General features: G+C 42.5%; 1 long non-coding RNA gene across 1 annotated transcript in view; it reads right to left on the reverse strand.

Moving 5' to 3' along the window:
- The window catches only part of LOC309620123, a 424,602-nt gene extending 415,243 nt beyond the window's left edge, over nucleotides 1–9,359 (reverse strand). Inside the window, exon 1 of the long non-coding RNA XR_014239428.1 lies at nucleotides 8,664–9,359. This is a non-coding gene — a long non-coding RNA (uncharacterized lncRNA). The remainder of the gene's footprint in view (nucleotides 1–8,663) is intronic.
- Between the last annotated feature and the right edge of the window lie 8,297 nt (nucleotides 9,360–17,656).

Genomic DNA, 17,656 nt, shown 5'->3' on the forward strand with positions numbered 1-17,656 from the left:
ATAGATATTCATTAAAAGAATATTTCCATATTGACTTGACTCTGAGGGTCAAAAATAATAAGTCCACAGGCCATCTGAAAATGCTAAAAGGTAATGGTAACTTTCTGGAAAGAGATAGAAAATAAGTAAAATAGCAAATTACACATGAAAGGTTATAGGCTATTTTTAAAAGGAAAACTTAATGAAGATTACTAATATCAAGTACTACTGGGATCAAACTCAGGAATAACAGAAATGGAGAATGATCCAGAAAGTTTAGTACATTGCTACGCTCTGGTTAAAGGGTAATGTAGAAAGTATGTGGCAATGGCTACGGCCCAGGCAGTATAGCTTGTGTAATGCAATATATAACTGCATATAAAAAGACTTTGGCTGAAACATTTTTCTCCTAGTAAAAATTGACGTCATCTCTGAAATCCTTTAATATGTAGTTCCTTATTTTCTACCTTGCACAAGAGTGGCACTGTTTCAAGGTGGGGCTGGAGTTATTGAGTTGGGATTAGAAGTAGCCTGGATGTCTGGGGGGTCTCAGCTACAGAGGATTTCTAGGGGGAGGGGCAAATGTGTAGCTGCAGTAGCTGGGGGACAAAGAAGGTTCTACAGTGGGCAGAATGTTCAGAAGCTGAGTAGTCAGACATACCTGAGCAAGTGTAACTGCAGTTCAGGTTAGTGGTTCCTTTTCAACATCTGTTTTCATAATAAAAACAATAGTAATAGACCACGTTTTTGGCACGCTAAGAGTCAGGCTGTATTCTAAGTGTTTTACATGCATTATCTCATTTAATCCTTACAATGCCATTAGGCAGGGTGCTATTACACATAATGAAGAAATTGAAGCCCAGAGAGGTTAAGTAACTTGCCCAAAGTCACAAAACTTGCCCAAAGTCACGAAGGGATGATAAGGCTGGTATATTGCCCCCTGGAGATCTACCTCCAGAAACCAAACGTCTTAACCATACAGCCGTGTTTAGGACTATGATGAAAAAGTGGTAGAGGAAGCAGTGTAAATGTGCAAGCAAAGTGTGGGACATGTGTAGCGGGTGGCCAAAGGATGATACATTTTAATGTGTTTGCTAACCCACCAACCAAAAGCCCAGCCTTGCCTCCTGATCCCTGCCTTCTCTCCACTCCTGCCTTTAGGCTTTCTTCTCATAATTTTAGAACATCACTCCTGGATTTAGTTCCTACAAGGTTCCAAGGCTTTAGTCCTGTTAAACGTCAAGCCAGAGCCAATGCTCAGATGAACACTGTTGAGGATGAGGCAAAAAAGGAGGGCTTACACATTTGGGGTGCATTTTGACCATGAGGGGATAGTGAAAGTGTACATTCACCCTCTACATTTGGTGTTTCAGTGTCAAAGTCAGGTCGTGGACCACACCTGTTTGTCTTGGGGATGGGATTGGAGGGGGAGGGTAGAGGCTACAGAAAAGATACCTACGCTTCATTCCTTTATCCCTTGGCAAGTTCACAAGTCAGTGAGCATTATTTGTGAGAAGAGAAGGGCTTTCTGCACATACGTCAGGCTCTTAACTCAGTCTGCTTTTGGATGGGACCGATAAGGGAAAAAGTTCATGGGCTCTACACTTTTAATTTGTTTGTCTCCTGGTGTGCTGCAAACCGCAGCCTGGGGTCAAAAGTTAATAGCCAATTAGAGAGTAGCAAAATCCAAGACCAGAAAAAGTCTCTGCATCAGTTAGGGATGGACGCGGGGCTGCTGCTGGCTCTTGGCATAAGAATAGAATTACCAGGCAGAGGGATAAAGATTAAAAAGCGACCAGAATTTTCAAAACCCTGATGAGTGAAGCTTTTCATTCAATAAGGGTAAGCAGCAACCATTAGCTGTGTGTGTCATTCCTAGCATCATTGTGTTTCCAAGGCAACTGGATTACCAGGGAGACTTGGGGAGTGTGTATTGCTTTAAACTGTGTTATCGGAAGTGGCTCCGGCCCTAGCATGGCCTTTGAAACCATACAGAATATTGATGGTGCTTGTATTTTCCTGCATGCCTTTGGTCCAGATCTGCATTCTCCAGTGCTCTGGCTGAAATGGTTGGTCAGAAATAAATCATCTTAGACAATGCTGTCCCCTTACTTATAGCTACAACTTACATTGACATGAGAGGTTACTATTTTGGCTCACATTGACCTCTAGTCCTATTACAGAACCAGGAAGAGAAGTAAAATTAGGTGAGAAGAGACCAGATGGTCCTAGATGGACTTGAATGGTCCAACCATCCTTTTCCTCCCCTTCTTGCCTTGCCTGACTTCAGGCCAAGAAGAAAAACTGCTGCTTTTAGATACCTGACTGGTAGTGGGGGTAGAGATTGAGAGTTTCTGCCTGTCTTACTCCTTTGGACTGTCTCTTCTAAGATTAGTAACCCCTCCTGAGCAGTAGAAGAAGTGGGGAGAGGCAATAGCACATTAGACAGAATACACCAAGCATTTGAAGGCCCAGATTCCAGAAAAAGAATCTGAAAGAATTCTAATATAGCAGGAGAATAGAATGCAAGAGAGGAGACAGATGTGAGACGAAGCTGGAGAGTTACACATTCGAGGAAGTCGTTGGAGGATTTTAAGTATGGGAAAGAAATTATCTGAATTATTCTTAAAAAAAAAAAAGATCACTTTTCTAGGTGGAGAATGGATTGTAGAGGTACAAGAGTGGAAGCAGAGAGATCAATTAGAAGGCATTCGCAGAAGTCTAGGCAAGAGATAATAGCAGCCTGGAATAAGGTGGTATCAATGGCCATGGTGAGAAGTGGGTAGATCAGAGAGATGTTTAAGAGGTACAGTTGGTGGGACTTGGAGATTTATTAGATGCAGTAAGTGAGGGAGAGAAGCGAGTCTAGAATAACTGCCAGGTTTCTGGCTTGGGAAACTGGGTGGAAGGTGGTCCAGCTCACTGAGGTGGAGAAAACTTTAGAAGGGCGTTCCTGAATTGTTTGGGACATTGAGAACTTATTTACAACTAATCCAAAGTCTTCATGCTTGCCATATGATCACCAACAAACATGTGTTTGTTGTTCTCAGTCAATTCTTCCTAAAAACAGCAAAACTATTTTCTTCAAGTGGAGCGCACCTTATCCAAAGATTGTTCCTAAATTCTTGTTCTGCAATCCATTATAAGAAATATAGATATTCTCCCTAATTCAAAGTTTAAAATCCCTTCATCATGAAATCCACAGGATCCATGATTGCTTGTTTGTTTTGGAGATAAACTGACTTTTATTTATCATCTTATTCCTTCATCCATTCAGTCATTGTTTATTGAGGACCTGATTTGCATCAAGGATCTCTGCTGGGCATTGGGGCCATAGAGGAATGACATGGGCCATCACAACTATCCATCCATCCATCCATGTATCCATCCATCCATCCCCTCCTTCTTTCAGTCACCCTTATTCCAACATTCCCTCACATTCCATTGGCCAGATTTGCCAAGAAAAAGAAGTTCTGGCTCACTTGCAGAACTGGGTAATGAATAGGGTGAGGAGAAATTGGATAGTGAAGCAAGAGGATCAAAGAGAAGCTAAATAAAATCAACTGTTTAATAGAGGCATAACCCAAAAAGTTCATTCAACTCCATCAGTGACCAATACATCTTGTGTTTGGATTATTGTGACAGCCACTCCACATCCACTCCTGGCCCTTCCAATCCATTCTCCCCAGAGCAGCCAGAGGGATTTCTTAAATAGCTAAACCAGCTCATTTTCCCCCATGCTTAAAAACCTCTAGTGCTTTCCCATCACACTTCAAATAAAGTCCACATAAAATACACATACCTTTCCACGTGTCCAGTATTTTTGTCATAAGCATCTTTGCCATAGATATCTTTGCTGCAAGCATTTTTGCTACATAACTAATTGGCCGTAAGGCAATTTTGTTGTAAAAGATAAATTAACTGACAGTTTGACAGTTTGGTTTCAACTGGTTGACAGTTTGGTTTCATTTCTCCATTGACACAATACTCCCATTTTTATATGACATGAATCTTAGCCATCGTAATGGTCTACACAGTGACAAATAGACGTGGCAGTCTTTAAAATAGTTGATCATAACAACTATGTACGTTGATTTGATAGAAAATATGGTGATAAAACTTACTGGAAGTGTGAAATAAGAGAGTGTAAAGCCAGATTGCATACTATACTAGAAAATGATAACATCAGTTTGCAAATTCTTTGGTGATTTGAAGGCACAGAGTTGAACCCACGTTTCCCATAGAACTCCGGTACTTCTATCAACAGACATGTGACAATATGCCAAGAACAAACAACAGTGTAGAAGTCTTTCACAATGCAATACAAAGCTCAGTTACACATATGCATCTTAGTATTTGGAAACTGATATCTCTCTTAAAGAAAGAAGAAATTTTAGTGAAAACATGTGATGTCAAATGAGGAGATGAATCAACAAGCAAAAAAAAAAAAAAAAAAAAAAAAGATAAAATACTATGAATGAAAGGTTGGAAGACAAGTGGTTAGGTAAAACCCACAAAATAAAATCTGTTATTTACTCAGTATTGCCATGAATCTACACACATTTTATTTTAAGGTTAAATTAATTTTATTTTTTTTACACATTTTAAATGTAGTCAAGTATTTTGTATTTCTCAATAAAGTCTTCTTAATTTTGTTATTCACTTCTCATGGTTCATTTGATCCTTTTTAATATGTCACCCAGGCCCAGTAATGAATCCAGGTGATGCTACTCAGCATCCTCACAGTCGTTAGAGTGAGAGACTGGAAACAGCAGCTCATTACATACCTGCTCACTTCTTCTGTATATGTGGGATGGCTTCATTATGCCCAAAGAAATTGGTCGACGATGGAAGACTTAATCATGTCAGTTATTTAGCCCCACAGAGCCAGGGGAAAAATAAAGTTGTGCGACCAAATGCAACTAAATCCAATAAAATTAGTTTGTAAGTAAAGGCAAAGGGCAGAGTCTTTCATCCTGGTGGGTAATGTTATTGTGGTTGGGGGGAAACTGAATACCAATGGATAAATACAGCTGAGGGCTGTGGCCATTTGGGCCAGCTCATCATCACACCTGTGCCTCATACACTCATGCTCCAGGTGGTTGAATTCGCCAGAACAGGACTTGATTATGAGTTTAAAAGGCCCTAAACAAGGAAAAGATTATGCCACCCACACATTTGCAATTAAAAAATAATGGTTGGCTATTGTATAAACCGGAAAATGAGTGTAAGAATGTTCTGCACCCTGGGCCTTCCCTGGTGGCGCAGTGGTTGAGAATCCGCCTGCTAATGCAGGGGACACGGGTTCGAGCCCTGGTCTGGGAAGATCCCATATGCCGCGGAGCAGCTGGGCCCGTGAGCCACAATTACTGAACCTGCGCGTCTGGAGCCTGTGCTCCGCAACAAGAGAGGCCGCGATAGTGAGAGGCCCGCGCACCGCGATGAAGAGTGGCCCCCCGCTCGCCGCAACTAGAGAAAGCCCTCGCACAGAAACGAAGACCCAACACAGCCATAAATAATAAATAAAAGTAAAAATAAAAATTATTAAAAAAAAAACAACAATGTTCTACACCCTTCTAGTTTTGCACATGGTGATAGCTACCTGGGTGCTTTGCTTTTTGAAATGTTTTTTCTTTTGGTTTCTTTGTTCTCTCCTTCCTTCTCTCTCTTTCCTTTCTTCTTTCTATCTTTTTCTTTCTTTCTTTCCTTCCTTCCTTCCTTCTCCTTCCCTCTCTCCCTCTTTTCCTCTTTCTTTCCTCCCATCCCTCACTCCCTTTTCTTTCTTTCTTTTTCTTTCTTTTTCTTTCTTTCTTTCTTTCTTTCTTTCTTTCTTTCTTTCTTTCTTTCTTTCTTTCTTTCTTTCTCATTCCCTCTCTCCCTCTTTTCCTCTTTCTTTCCCTCCTTTCCTTCCTTCCTCACTCCCTTTTCTTTCCCCCTTCCTTCCTCTCTCCCTCCCTTCTTTCCTTCCTTCCTTCCTTCCTTCCTTTTCCCTGCTGTTCTTACCCTGTTAAACCAGAGAAGCTGAGCAGTTTTGGGCCTGTTCATTATATAGAGGGAAAGAAACTGACTGTGCTGTGGGGGGACATGATGGGAAATGGAGGCCAGCCTTATAAATTGGTCAAAGGCCTGATTATGTACAGTCTTTAAAGAAAAACAGTCAATTTATTTCAATTACATAAAGTTTATGTATTCTCACAGCAAATTAGATCCAAAAAGTAGCCTGGAGCCTTACAGCTGGCTTGAATGCACAAATAAGACTAGTTTGTATTTAGCACATTGATTTGGTACAAGCGGTAGCTCTTGAAATGCTTTGCCATTTTTCAGTTTCCTCCTCTCTGTCACCCCTTTTCTCCCACGGTAGTCCAGCCCAGGGGGAGTGAGCATTTTTGGAGGTTGGAATCAATAGGAAGTTACTGTTATTACGAGATATCTGCTTGTCCAACCTACCTGTCTGAGCTTTTGTCTAGCTGATAAGTGTAAACATGCTGCAAGGTCAGAGGTTTGCTGACCATTTTCTTAGCAGGGTAGACAAAGCTTTTGTGACTTTATATTTTACTCACAACCCACCTGCTCCCCCAGGACTATGGTGACACCTGACTTCTCACCATTGCCCAAATTTGCTACCCATTTCTAGTCCTTTGTACAAACTTTTCTAGTCCTTTGTACAAACTTTTCCCTTTGCTGGGAATGTCTCTCCACTCTTCACCTAATGCCCTCCAACTCAGATTTCAAGCTCCATCTTAATGTCACCTCCACTGTGAATCCTTCTGGAAAATGCTGGTGGATTTAGTCCCTTCTCTGTGTTCCCTCAACCCTCCCTCCATCTTTCTATTATACCCAAGTGTTATGTCATTGCCTGTTCCCTTGTGGGCAGGAACCATGTCTTGTACCATTATGTATCCCAGTCTAGCAGCATCAGGACACCTGGGAGCAGCGTCTCAGGCCTCACCCCAGATCTACTGAATCAGAATTGGCACTGAACAAGATACCCAGGTGTTTCTTTTGATGATTAAAGCTTGAGAATCACTGCGAGAGTTGACAGAAGGACAGGGGGAAGAAACAGTACATTAATGATTTTATGTCTGTCACAGGAACAAGCTAAAGGTCAAAACAGGTTCAAATGCTCACAAAGAAATGGGATGCTGGGATTGTTCAGGGCAGACTAGGAGAGCAGCTGGCTGACTGTGATTCCCAATGGTCCTCAGATTCCTACAGATCATGTTGGTCCTAGCAGGACCAAGCAGACAGTGTCATAGCTGTAAGGTTCCACAGCCAGTATACAGCCAGATAGCCTCAGAGCTGGCTCCTTGGCTGGATGAAGCTGGCCAGCCTGTGACCCAGGCCAGCTTGCTACATCACTAAGCTAGCCTGTCTCAACACCTTGCATTTGAACCTCTGGTGACTTCTACAGTCCAGCCTTGCTCCAAGTCATTAAGAGTAAAAATCATTCCCACTGAACCCTCAAGTTTCTGTTAATTTGGCCAATTTCCTTTTTTGCTATTATTTTTATTAGATAACAGAGCCAATTTTAGACCAGTTAATGCCATTGCACATAAGAAAAGCCCCATGGTGGTCTCATCTCTTTCTAAGGAAATGGAAAGGTCACCGTGCTCCAAATCACATGCATCTCTAGGCTGGTCCAGGAGACAGAAGTTTTCTTTCTAATTCGTCACTTCTGATGTCTTTTTCATTTGAAAATGTTCTTTTCCACATGATTCTCCTGGCTCCCAAGTTTATCATTCCTTCCCATCTCAAAAAGAGTTGGAACTTTCCAAATCCACTCACATACTCCCTGCTTCCAAATTTTACGTGAGGCATGACTCAAGGGAGTTGCCAGCCAACACCAATGGGCAAAGATGTGGAACATTATCCAAAAGTTCAGAGGCTGAACCCCTTCCACCAACAGCTCTCAGATCACATCCCCTGACCACATGCCCCAGTCCTTTGAACTCTTTCATACTTTTACTCCTGATGTACCTTCTTCTTCACCTCAGACAGTCATCCAGCCCATGGATGCACCCATTTACTGTCCGTCCAGCAGCCTCCTCCAAGCCTCTCTTCCTTTCCTCCCAAGTCAAGCCACTATACATGGTGGATCAGTGGGACAGCTCTGTCCCCAGTATTCTTGATTCCTTCCCATTCATATCTTTTCCTTGCACCCACCTAACAAAATCCCAACCCTGGATGAACTAATCATCCACAATCCAACTTCTTTGTTTTTAGATGCAGCTCTGAGTCCAGCTGGGAAAAAAAATCGCACAACCATGATTAGCCTCATTATAAATCAGGGTCATTCCTTAGTTGAGCAATCATTGCTTCCAGGCAATCCTTTTCCATGGCTGTAATGAGATTTGCCACCATTTTTCATCCAGCAGATAGGAACCTACAGTTGCTTACAGCACATGGTGTGACACAATATATACAACTATGAGGTAAGTGGCCTAAAGGTGATGTATTTGCCCTTTTTTGGGGGGTGGCACCGTCACCTACACGTATCACTCCGATAGGTTCTTGTAATTTATGCCTTGACATCATGCCCTGTGCCCCCAATGGCCACTTCTCAGAGGCCAGATCTCAGAGACTTTGCAAAGTGTTCTGAAGTCTCTAGCCTCACTCTGAAGTTACTGGTTGCCCAGGTCATCACTTGAAGTGGTGGATTTCTCCACACTCTTTTTTTTTTTAACACCTTTATTGGAGTATAACGGCTTTACAACGGTGTGTTAGTTTCTGCTTTATAACAAATTGAATCAGCTATACATAAACATATATCCCCATATCTCTTCCCTCTTGCACCTCCCTCCCTCCCACCCTCCCTATCCCACCCCTCTACGTGGTCACAAAGCACTGAGCTGATATCCCTGTGCTATGCGGCTGCTTCCCACTAGCTATCAGTTTTACATTTGGTAGTGTATATATGTCCATACCACTCTCTCACTTTGTCCCAGCTTACCCTTCCCCCTCCCCATGTCCTCAAGTCCATTCTCTAGTAGGTCTGCGTCTTTATTCCCATCCTGCCCCAGGTTCTTCATGACCATTTTTTTTTTTGTTTTTTAGATTCCATATATATGTGTTAGCATACAGTATTTGTTTTTCTCTTTCTGACTTACTTCACTCTGTATGACAGACTCTGGGTCCATCCACCTCACTACAAATAACTCAATTTCATTTCTTTTTATGGCTGAGTAATATTCCATTGTATATATGTGCCACATCTTCTTTATCCATTCATCTGTTGATGGACACTTAGGTTGCTTCCATGTCCTGGCTATTGTACATAGAGCTGCAATAAACATTGAGGTACATGACTCTCTTTGAATTATGGTTTTCTCAGGGTATATGCCCAGTAGTGGGATTGCTGGGTCGTATGGTAGTTCTATTTTTAGCTTACAATGGAGAAAAGACAGCCTCTTCAATAAATGGTGCTGGGAAAACTGCACAGCTACATGTAAAAGAATGAAATTAGAATACTCTCTAACACCATACACAAAAATAAACTCAAAATGGATTAAAGACCTAAATGTAAGGCCAGACACTATCGAACTCTTAGAGAAAAACATAGGCAGAACACTCTAGGACATAAATCACAGCAAGATCCTTTTTGAGAAAAAAAGAAATGGAAATAAAAACAAAAATAAACAAATGGAACCTAATGAAACTTCAAAGCTTTTGCACAGCAAAGGAAACCATAAACAAGATGAAAAGACAACCCTCAGCATGGGAGAAAATATTTACAAGTGAAGCAACTGACAAAGGATTAATCTCCAAAATTTACAAGGAGTTCATGCAGCTCAATATCAAAAACACAAACAACCCAATCCAAAAATGGGCAGAAGACCTAAATAGACATTTCTCCAAAGAAGATATACAGATTGCCAACAAACACATGAAAGAATGCTCAACATCATTAATCATTAGAGAAATGCAAATCAAAACTACAATGCGATATCATCTCCCACCAGTCAGAATGGCCATCATCAAAAAATCTACAAACAATAAATGCTGGAGAGGGTGTGGAGAAAAGGGAAGCCTCTTGCACTGTTGGTGGGAATGTAAATTGATACAGTCACTATGGAGAACAGTATGGAGGTTCCTTAAAAAACTAAAAATAGAACTACCCTATGACCCAGCAATCCCACTACTGGGCATATACCCTGAGAAAACCATAATTCAAAAAAAGAGTCATGTACCACAATGTTCATTGCAGCTCTGTTGACAATAGCCAGGACATGGAAGCAGCCTAAGTGTCCGCTGAGAGATGAATGGATAAAGAAGATGTGGCACATATATACAATGGAATATTACTCAGCCATAAAAAGAAATGAAATTGAGTTATTTGTAGTGAGGTGGATGGACCTAGAGTCTGTCATACAGAGTGAAGTAAGTCAGAAAGAGAAAAACAAATACTGTATGCTAACACATATATATGGAATCTAAGGGGAAAAAAAAAAGGTCATGAAGAACCTAGGAGCAGGAGAGGAATAAAGACTCAGACGTAGAGAATGGACTTGAGGACACAGGGAGGGGGAAGGGTAAGCTGGAAGGAAGTGAGAGAGTGGCATGTACATATATACACTACCAAATGTAAAACTGATAGCTAGTGGGAAGCAGCCGCATAGCACAGGGAGATCAGCTCAGTGCTTTGTGACCACCTAGAGGGGTGGGATAGGGAGGGTGGGAAGGAGATGAAAGAGGGGGGAGATATGGGGATATATGTATATGTATAGCTGATTCACTTTGTTATAAAGCAGAAACTAACACACCATTGTAAAGCAGTTATACTCCAATAAAGAAGATGTTAAAAAAAAAAGTGTAATTCCTTGGCAGCATATAAAGAGATTCTGTTTCAGCAGCCATAAGGCAGGTAGGAAAAGCTGATTTTCAGATCCAGGGCTTAATTATAAGAGGATGAGGTTAAATTCTAAACTTTTAGAGGTTAGCAGACATTTGGTCCTTTCCAAAACATCCATGGGCATATTTGGTCCATGCCAAATGGTTTTGGACAGGACCAAACATCAAGAGCCTTTTGGTATGGACCAAATATCTTATGGACTTTTTAGACAGGAACAAATGGTCATACATATATCAAGAACCTTTTGGTGTGGACCAAATGACTTATGGACATTTTGAACAGGACCGGATATCAAGAACATTTTGTTACTCACCAAATGTCTTATGGATGTTTTGGATAGGACTTAATGTTCTGCAAGGCTTCTGGGGGTTGGCTACATGAAGATCAGAGCCATGGTTGGGAAGGAGTAGGGCTGGGGCATTGAGTGGGGACGTCTGAGTTGTTGTACTCAAACATCTTGATTCCTCAAATTCCTCTGAACCCCTTGGGCCTGCAAAGTGAACCATTCCTTCCTGTGAAAAAATTAGTACTTCCTACTTGCTTGAAGGCCATGCAGAGATCTCTGCCTTGTTTGAGAACATACATCCTGTTCAATATCTGTCCCCATTCACCCTACCATTTAATAGAGAAATAACTAGGGTTAAGTCACAACATAACATGGTTACACAAATGTTAAGTCTGCTAATAGATGAAACAGACTATATTCCAAAGGGGCTGCAAGATCTATCTAACATATACACCAGGAGATCTGAGACTATGCATAGGCCTGGCTTCTGAGAGTACTGGATTAATAGAGGCAGACCATAACATTGGATAAGGAAGATTTTATAGGTATGGGACCACTCTCCTATAATACAATATTTAATAGCCTGGCAAGAACCCTGTGGAATCGTGTTAATATTATGTTAGAGTGGCTTTCAGAAGCATGAAGAAGGTGATGGTCCACATTAAGTCAAGGTGAAATGCATCAAGAAAAACAGTAAAGAAGAGATTAAAATGCTTAGAGAAATGGACATGGAAGAGCGAATGTATTTCATAAGGCCAGAAAACACATCCAAATGACTGTTTTGTGGGATAGTCAGAAGGACACTCTATTTACCAAAGTGGTAAAGAATGAACTCATGAGAGGGACACCAGTAACTCCCAGAAGTTTAGAGGTGCCTGCCTGAAGGTCAGGGTAGCCAGAAAGATGCTGTTACAGAATTGGGATCCCTATTAGCAATAATAGGATCCCAAAATAATAGAGATCAGGTAATGGTGCTTAACTATAAGAAGCAAGGTGTGCACAATTATCAGAATGAGCAACAAGGTCAGAGTAGCAGCCAGGGGTCTAATTTGAAGAAGACTGTGGAGATAGAATGAAGAAAGATGTCCTAGTGGCAGATACCAAGGTTATTGCTCCATCTGTGCAACCAAAATAAGTCAAATACGGATGATCAGGAGGATGAGGACCATCCCAACAGTCCTGATCCCTTGCCCAGTTTCTGGATGCCAGCCATTTTTCAAACCCAGGACCCATTCAATGAATTATATACATTATAGCTCAGGCTGCTATAAAAAATACCGTAGACTGGGTGGCTTAAACAACAGACCTTTATTTCTCATAGTTCTGGAGTCCAAGAACAAGGTGCCAGCAAATTTGGTTCTTAGTGAGGGCGCCCTTCCTGGCTTAGCAGATGGCTGCCTTCTCGCTGAGTGCTCATCACATGGTCTTTCCTCAGGGTGTACGTGTAGAGAGAGAGAAATCTTTCCTGTCTCTTCCTTTTCTTATAAGAGTACTAATCCCATCATGGGGATTTCACCCTCATGACCCCATCTAAACCCAATTACCTCCCCAAAGTCCCACCTCCAGATAGCATCACATTGGGAGTTAGAGCTTCAACACATGAATTTTGGATGGACAAAACATTCAGTCCCTGGGACAGTTCTTCTACACAGAATTAATGACCATATGACCAGGTGTACGGCTTGCAGCTCCACCCACTGGGAAAATTTTCCCTCGCAACTGTCTTTTAAGATCACCCCTCAGTGTGATTGCAGTATAGCCTCCATCATTTCTCAATTTTCACCCACTATTAAACCTGACTTATTTGTAAACCAAGCCTATCCCTTTCCTTCTCCTTTAGCTGGTTGTACAGGATTCCTCAAATAACCATTGGTGTGAGCTAGGGCAACTGTAACTTAGGAGTCTGGAATACTGCTCTGGCACTTACTCTTGCTCTCTGGTGCTGCTCAGGCTCAATTTAGGATGAACTACTATTGAATCTGTCTTTGTGGCTTGGTCGGTCTGGCAGCAGCCAGTTCCCAGAAACACAGTCACTTGGTGTCCCATAGTCAAGCATCTGTCTCTACCAGGGCCCAGAAACACGCCAGAGGCTATTTCTAGAAAGACATATAATCTCTGATGCTAACGGCATGGCCCTCCTCCAGAGGTCCAGGGGCCTGAGTGGCAATTCTCTTATAGGGGCTGGCTTTGAACTTGACACTGCATCCTTGCCCATTACTGATACCTCTGACACCATGGGGTCTGTCATAAAAGATGGTCCACATGGCTGTTTGCACTGCAGCCTGGACCTGCTGCAGGTTCCTCTCCTGCGCCCCACCTCTGCTGCAGGCTCCTCTCCTGCACCCCACCTCTGCTGCAGGCTCCTCTCCTGCACCCCACCTCTGCTGCAGGCTCCTCTCCTGCACCCCACCTCTGCTGCAGGCTCCTCTCCTGCACCCCACCTCTGCTGCAGGCTCCTCTCCTGCACCCCACCTCTGCTGCAAGTTCCTTCCTGCACCCCACCTCTGCTGCAGGTTCCTCTCCTGCACCCCAGCCCTCAGCCTTCTGCATCACCTGATACATGGACCGCAGCAATAATCCTGGGGCCTACCAGGTGTGCTACTTTCTCCTTTGTGGTGGAGGATTCACGACGCAATGATTTGTCTCGTACTTTGGAGGGGGCATCGTGGCATGCCTCTGCTTACTGGACTCCTAAAACCTTCACTGAAATGTCAGGTCCCTGAATCTTCATAGCGTTTATCTCCCATGCTCTTGAGCACATGTGTCTTAGAGAGGCCTCTTACTCTTCCTGTCCAATCAGTATGATGGTGTCAGTGTAACTGATCTGACTGATGTTCTGCATGATATACTGACAGCTTTGATCTTTTCTGACTATATTATGACTGGGGTTGTGATAATTAACACAGCCTTGGGGAAAATTATAAATAAATATTCTTATCTTTACCATTGTTTTTTATCCTCTTTTGTAATTGGAATGGAAAAGTACACATCTGCCAAATCAATTGCTGTATACCATGTACCTGAGATTTTATTAACCTATTCTAGTAACAGTGTGGCAAAACAGCTGTAATCTGTACTATTACTTGGTGAAGCCTGTGACAACATACAGTCATTATCCAGAATCCATCTAGTTTCTTCAGGGACCAGACTGGCAAATTAAATGGACATATGATGGTGACTTCCTTGAGATCTAGAAGGGTGGCACTAATTCCCCCACCTGGTTTGTGATATTGTTTTTGCTATACTGTATTTGCTGGGAAAGGGTATTTTCAGACGTTTCCACTTGGCCTTTCCCACTATGATAGCCCTTATAACACAGATCAAGGACTCAATGTGGAAGTTACTCCAACTTCCAGGTACATCAAATCCAATTATGCACTATAGGATGGCAAGATGACCACTGAATGGGTCTGTGGACCTAGTCATCCAACTGTGAACTGTAATCTATCTAGGATTCAATTTATTACTTGGTCTCCATAAGCCCCCTACTCTAACTGGTAAGTCTAATGATGCTTTAGTCTTCTGGTAGCAATGTTAATTCAGACCTATGTCTAAGAGTTCTTGAAATGTCTTGGTATTCCCTTCTATCCCAAGTATGCAGTCTTCTGAGTAAATGGCTATAAAACCCTTTGAGGAAGGAGTGGGGATATAATCATAGTATATGCTTTTCATGGAGTTGCATAGTGCTTCCTCCTAGAGACCTGGAAATCTGTTCAGTCAATGAGTTCCAGTTCTGAAGATTGGCTCAGGGGCAAGAACTGAGCAAAGTATCATGACTTTTTTATTTGGGCAATCACACTCAACTTTCTGTTCCTGCAGTCTTGCCTCTGATTGTAGATTTTAAGTAGCACTCTTGTTAGCTATTCATCTATTTTTGCCTGTTCTGTTATCTGTCTCTACAACTTCTTGTAAGTCAAGCTCCCTTGGCTGTCCCTCCAACCTTGCTGGTTAAGATAATTTCATACCCTGACTTCTGGTGATTAAGTACTACCACTTGGTCTCCATTGCTTCAGGACACCATCATTCTCGTTGCTATTAGCCATCCAAGCTAATGTCTCTGCTATGGTCAGCCCGGGCCTGCAGAGGAGAACTACTACTGAACTTCTTAGCGATGTTGGTGCCTCTCTAACTGGTGCATTCTTCATGGCTTTGAGGAATATCATGTCTTCTGGGCCCTTTCATGGAATATAATCCTCTCTGGGCAGTCTCCTGGCCTCATCTAATGTACAGGCCTAACCTATACATTCTAGCAGGCGCACTTCCCTCAGGCCTTTGAATTCTTTCCTTTACTGTCTGCCAGTGCAGTTCAGGCATTTCCGCTTTGCTCAGCATTGGTCATCATATTCTCTAAGCTTCTAAGGGCCACCATAGCAGAGATTTTGACCCATCCCCTGGGGTTCTTGCCAGGGTGTTAAATCTCATGTCTTGAGAAAGTATCCCCATGTCAATGGATTCATGGTTATTCATTCTTATGTTCCAGCCCTTGTAATAAAGCATCCTCAAAATCCAGTCCCAGTGCTACTCCCCTGACTCCTCCTGGTATATGCTAGCTAATTCCTATAGCTCATTCAGAGTCATCTCTTTCCTCTTTTATTAGACCTAGTACTTTCCCAGTGGATTATGCTGGGATTTAGCTCTAGCTGGGTTGGCAGCCAGGAAAGGAAGTTGGACAGCTCCTGAAGGGAGCATCTATTGCCTTGAGAGATAAAGGTCTCTAAAGAGTCCTCCAGTACTGCGGAAGTGCTAGCCCTTTTCAGGGAGCGATGAACCACCTATACAGGAAAGTCTACAAAGCCTCAATCCTTGAAGGTATTCACTCACATGTTCCCATTCTATGTTTCAGAGTCCCAAGTTTTCTCAAACAGTGCCCTCATTTTAGCCTAAGAGATATGCCTTGGCTGGACAATTAACCATATCCTGGATTTTTGCAAGCATAACTCGTAAGTTCTGCATTTTCTCCTCATCTCTGTCTGCTCTCCCACTGAAGGCGATAATGTTCTCTTTATAAGCTTCCAAAGAGGCCCTCTGACTCTCATCCTTACACTTTAAGGTATTAAAACTACTGTCAACTATTCTCAGTTTTTCCTTATCTCTCTGTGGGGCATCAATACATTTAGTAATAACTGGCCAATGCCACTCTCTTTATATACAATGTTTCCCCCATAACCTTCAAATATGCTCGAATCAGCAACATGTTTCCCTCCGTTTGGATGTTTCCTGAGATAACCACCAGTGAAATCTTCAGGAATTGGGCTGTCACATTGTTTCAGATACTATATGTGCCCCAGACTCAGGATGGGTTGCTCCTTGCCAGCCAGGTGGTGGGTGATCCCAGAACCCCATCTTACTGTGTACTTTCTTGTACTTTTTATGGTATCAACTGGGTCAGTTTAGGTGGTCTGAGAAGCAGATGTCAAGATGGGATTAGAAGAGCAAGAGATTTGTTGGGGCAAATGTTTGTGAACAATAAAGGAAGAAGGAGCAGGAGTAAGCTGAGAAACCTTCACGTGGGAATAAGGTCTGACACCCAAAAAGAGAGGGAGAAGCAAGGATAAATAGGAGGAAGACCCTCGAACTGCAGAGCAGGTTTGACTAAGTCTCACTGACTTAAGGGGAGCTCTGGTGCAAAGACTGCTTGTTGGAGGAGTCCATCTGCATTTGGCAGAGGTGTGCATACTCTAGTACCCCTGCCGTGCTCAGTCCTAGGCTAGGAGCCCACAGACAGTGTGACCTCAAATAAAGCATACTTATGCTAATATATATTTGTTATTTGTCTGAAATTCAAATTTAACTGGCTATCCTGGATTTTCATTTACTTAGTTTGGCAACCCTTCCATAACGGCAGGGTTAAGGTTTTATGTAGGCACAACAGCATGGTCACCAACTCACTAAGGCTAATTTAGCTATTGATCTTGCCCACAACAGAGACCAATGATGAGTCCCAATATATCACCATTCTTGAAGAAAATCAACAAGTGACTTGGGGACAAGTTGACTACATTGAGCCTCTTCAGACTTGCATAGGGCAATGATTCATCTCAATTGCAATCAACACATTATGGATATGGGTTTGCCTTTCTTTCCTGGAGGACCTCAGACAGCGCCACTATTCAAGAGCATAGAGTGTTTGATCTACTGGGACAGGATTTTATATAACTTGAAATGGACCCAGAGATCCACTTTCTGGCCAAAGGAGTCCAACATTGGGCACATGCCTGGGATTCTATTATATACCACTCCACTGAGAAGGTGCTGGCCAGATAGAATGATGAAATGGTGTGTTGAAGCCACAACTGAAGTGTCAGCTTGGAGATGATACCCTGAGAGGATGGGGTGTTACCCACCAAGAAGCATTATACATCCTAAATCAATGACCATTATAAAGGAGGATATATAGGTTTGGGAACTAAGGAGTAGGAATAGGAGTTGTCTTGCTTATCATCACTCCCAGAGATCCACTGGGGGAATCTGTACTTCCCATCCTCATAATTCTGGGTTCTGCAGGTTTAGAGTTCTTGGCTCCCAGATTGTGCCTTCACCAG

This window comes from Balaenoptera borealis (genome assembly GCF_965194805.1).
Source record: "Balaenoptera borealis genome assembly, chromosome: X".
Lineage (NCBI taxonomy): Eukaryota > Metazoa > Chordata > Mammalia > Artiodactyla > Balaenopteridae > Balaenoptera > Balaenoptera borealis.